Below are 4,791 nucleotides of genomic sequence, written 5' to 3'. Positions count from 1 at the left end.
TTGCGTAGAAGTCGGGGACAAGAAAAGAAAGAAAGAAAGAGTTAGAGAAAGTTGGGGCGGAAAGAGTACAACAGGGGTCGCACCACACCCCTGCCGGAGGCTCGTGGAACTTTAGGGTTTTTCGCTCAATAAACAAACACAACGCCCGGTCTGGGAATCGAAACCGCGATCCTCCGACCGTGAGTCCGCTGCCCTAACCACTGGGTCATTGCACCTCCACTGTCAGCGGTGTTCAAGTGCATGCTTCTAGCCCCTCTGACATATTTCCTTCAGAGATTTTATTTTAAATTCTGCAAATTGCGTAAGCCATAACTTTATTCTCTTTCCTTTTTTAAGTCTTATTCCTGGAGATAAGGTCGGACAATTGTTGTACTGGTGGCGGTTGTTGAGTCAGAAACCCCATCCCCGATTGTCCAGAAATAGATTGATTGATTGATTGATTTTAGTTTCAGCTCATGAGCTGTGGCCATGCTGGGGCACCGCCATTAAAGAAAACGATCAACTTGGATTTACAGAGGTCTCACCGAGACTCGAACTCGGATCGCTGGATTCAAAGTCCAGAGTGCTAACCATTACACCATGAGACCTGTACTTTCAGATTGCTGAAAATTAGTAGAAATATAAAGAGAATAAATAAACAATCAAAGAAATGTACAATAAAGATAAATACACCAAAGAAAGCAACCGAACAAAATCGGATTTTTCTTGAATAACAGCTTCCACAGCCTGAATTATTTCTCTTAGTTTAAAATGCTGTGACATTTATTCCGGCTCTTTACTTTCTGAGTTCAAATTTCACCGAGGTCAACTATGCCTGTTATTCTTTCGGGTTCGATGAATATAATAACCAATCAAATACTGGGGTCGATATAATCGACTTGTCTTCTCCCATCAAAATTGCTGGTCTTCGATCCTGCAACGAACCGGAGTCCCGTTCAGAGTGACTCTTGTGATTTCGGTCACGCCATAGTAACTGAGCTGAAGGACTTTCGAATTTTAGGGGTCAAAAACAGGTAAAAGTATTTTGTGGGGCGATCTACAAGAAATAGCAGCGACGTTTAAAGAGAAAATACATTGGAAAAATGGAAGTGTGAAGGGGTAATGTCAAAAATTGCGCAGAATTAATTGTCAGTGAATGTGCAGAGCCAGTTAAATGATATCAAGGTGGCGCCACATGTATTGGTTCTGTCGAGAGCGAGCTGCACCTGATGTTGAGGATCAAATTAATAAAAGATTGAGAAACATCGAATAATGTTACTCCGAGCTACACTTAACCTGGATCAACAAGATTTGAAAACGAGTGGTCACAACTGTATCGTATCTTATGACGATGATCCGTAAAAATGAATAAAAGTAAACGAGAAACATTGGTTAATGTTACTCCTAGGTACACTTAAAATCAAAAAGACATGATGGTCGCAGTTGGAACGCTTGATGAAGGCTAGCATAGGGATAACCAAATGCAAAAACAAGAACGATAGTAAAAAAGTATCAATTATTAAATAAGAATAAATATATAGGCGCAGGAGTGGCTGTGTGGTAAGTAGCTTGCTTCCCAACCACATGGTTCCAGGTTCAGTCCCACTGCGTGGTACCTTGGGAAAGTGTCTTCTACTATAGCCTCGGGCCGACCAAAGCCTTGTGCGTGGATTTGGTAGGTGGAAACTGAAAGAAGCCCCTTGTATATATATATATATATATATATATACATATATACTCTTTTATTTGTTTCAGTCATTTGACTACGACCATGCTGGAGCACCACCTTTAGTCGAGCAAATCGAACCCAGGACTTATTCTTTGTTAGCCCAGTACTTATTATATATGCGACAAACGTACACACACACGCATGTAACATATATATATAACATACATACATACATACATACACACACATATATATATGTATGCATGTATGTGTATATGTATGTATGTATCCCTTCTTTCTTGAGCGTCCAATAATACTTTATTTGTTCCACGTCCTCGCGTTGCTGTGTTTTTTTCTGTGTTTTCTTGTTTGGATTAACTTTATATATATATATATATATATATATAATATATATATATATATATATATATATATATATATATATATTTATATGTATATGTATATATCCGTTTTTACATGTTTTTTTTATTCATTATCTTTCTCTTTTTCATCCCCCCTCTTTTCATCTTCTCTCTCTTCAACCTCTTTTTTTTCCCCAGTCATTCGCCATGTTGGACCGCTGAAATCTGTACGTTCTTTTTTCATTCTCTCTCTGTTTATCTCCTCTTATTCCATTCTGTCGAAGAGCTTAGGCTCGAAACGTAAAAGACATTTCCATATTCCCCGAGCGTCAAACTAATACACTTGCTTGTTGTTCTTACACTTGTCTTCCTCTTTTGTTTTTCTATAAATTTCAACTGTGTGTGCGTGTATATATATGTGTATATATATATATATCCTTCCCTTCTTTCCTGAGCGTCCAATAATACTTTAATTGTTCCACGTCCTCGCGTTGCTGTGTTTTTTTCTGTGTTTTCTTGTTTGGATTAACTTTATATATGTATATATATATATGTATATATATGTATATATATCTATGTATATATGTTATATGCGTGTGTTTGTATGTTTGTGTGTCTGTGTTTGTCCCCCAGCATCACTTGACAACCGATGCTGGTGTGTTTATGTCTCCGTAACATTAGCGGTTCGGCAAAAGAGACCGATGGAATAAGTACTACGCTTACAAAAAATAAGTCCAGGAGGGGGGGTCGATTTACTCGACTAAAGGCGGTGCTCCAGCATGGCCGCAGTCAAATGACTGAAACAAATAAAAGATTAAAAGAATATTAAGATATATAACAAAAAAAAAAAAAAGAAAACACCGTGAGAAGAGAACCAGAGACAATAAACCCAGAGTTGGGTCGAATTCATGAGGGAGATTGTCTGCGATAAACAGCATGTCATCTCAGCAGAGTGTCTGCAACGATTCCAATAGGTCGGTGAGTCAATAAACGTAGCACTTTACTGAAGTGTGCTGGGTGTTATTGGGCGCCAACCACATACTTAGCACCAGGGCGGGAAGCCTGCCAAATAAGCTGAGGCCATTGTATCGATAACGAGAGACCTTCAGGACAGGGCGATGCTGAGTTCAATGGTAACGATTTAGATTTTCACTCATTCACTCAAACAAGTTTTATATATATGTGTATGTATGTATATTCATACATGCACACACGCACACACATACACGCATATACACACACTTATATGTATGCATGTATGTATGTATTCGTATATATATATATATATATATATATATATATATATATGCAGGTGTATATATATATATATATCGCTTGTGCCCGTATACTCCACCATCCCCCACTCCTCATTCAAGACCAAGGCGGGATACTTTTGAACATAGAAGAGACAAAATACAAAGTAGAATTTTTATTTTTGAGAAGAGAAAAAATGGGGCGAATTCTGATCAAAAGGGATCGTGAAAAAAAAAAAACGAAAAAAAAGTGGTGATTAATAGGGATCGTAGACAGACAGGTAGATAGATAGGTATTTGGATTGATAGAGAGATAGATAGATAAACAGACAGACAGACAGACTGATAGATAGATAGATAGATAGATAGATAGATAGATAGATAGATAGATAGATAGATAGATAGATAGATAGATAGAACAGATAGATAGATAGATAGAAAGAGCGAGAGACAGATATATAGATACGTAGGGAGATATATACGTAGGCAGAGGGATACATAGATATATATATAGATAGACAATTAAATAAACAGATAGGGAGATAGATAGATAGATAGATAGATAGATAGATAGATAGGGAGATAGATAAATAAAAATAGAGAGAGAGAGAGAGAGAGAGGCAGATGGATACATAGATAGATATATAGATAGACAATTAGATAGACAGATAGATAGATAGATAGATAGATAGATAGATAGATAGATAGATAGATAGATAGATAGGGAGATAGATAAATAAAAATAGAGAGAGAGAGAGATTGGCAGAAATGTCAGTGTTGGAAAATGCATAGCAATATCTCTTCCTGTATTCAACTTTATGAGTTCAAATCTCGCCTATGTAAACTTAGCCTCTCGACTCTCCGAGATCGAAAGTGTAGGGAACCAAGGAATGTCTGGTGTCGGCTTAATTTATTAAACTCCCCCTACAAAAACTACTGGACTTGTATCTAAATCAGAGACTATAACATATCTTACTGACATCACAAACTGTTCTTTCATTTTGCGCGCTTTGGCTGCGGGGTTCGTCCAGAGGAAAAGTTGCTTTAAGACAACTTGTGTTTTTTTTTTAACACTCGACGTCTTAGAGGGACTTTCTGTGTACGTGTCTCGCGACCAACGAGCGCATAACCAAAAGGGACTTTAAGTATGTGAACTTCGTAATGTTTTCGTGATTAGAGCTGCTTCCAATCCCAAATTTAATTATCTAATCTTTCTATCTATCTATCTATCTATAGCGACTGTTTCAAAAAAAAGATGGGTGAATGTAGCAAGGATGGCACGTATGAATGACGAAGCCACCTTGAGTATAATCCTATGAACCCGGAAAAGTTTAAAAGAGAGGGTTACCTACTTGCAAACAAATGTGTTAACATGTAACATTATTGGCCGAGGTTACCGTGGTATTTTCCGTAGGCTTTTCTTTCTACGGATAAACTTTATCAGCTTCACCCTTTACACTTTACAGCATGACATTTCTGTGATACACGATCCCTACTGATCTTTTTTCTTTTTCTTTTTTTCTTTTCT

The 4,791-nt window shown here is 37.4% G+C and overlaps 1 non-coding gene across 1 annotated transcript; it reads right to left on the bottom strand.

Moving 5' to 3' along the window:
- Positions 1–515: 515 nt before the first annotated feature.
- Trnaq-uug lies at positions 516–587 on the bottom strand. The gene has a single exon. It is a non-coding gene; the product is annotated as a tRNA-Gln (tRNA).
- Between the last annotated feature and the right edge of the window lie 4,204 nt (positions 588–4,791).

Source organism: Octopus sinensis, unplaced genomic scaffold (genome assembly GCF_006345805.1).
Source record: "Octopus sinensis unplaced genomic scaffold, ASM634580v1 Contig17274, whole genome shotgun sequence".
Taxonomy (NCBI): domain Eukaryota; kingdom Metazoa; phylum Mollusca; class Cephalopoda; order Octopoda; family Octopodidae; genus Octopus; species Octopus sinensis.
Note: the sequence above shows the minus strand (reverse complement) of the source record. Positions and strands in the feature narration are given on the sequence as shown.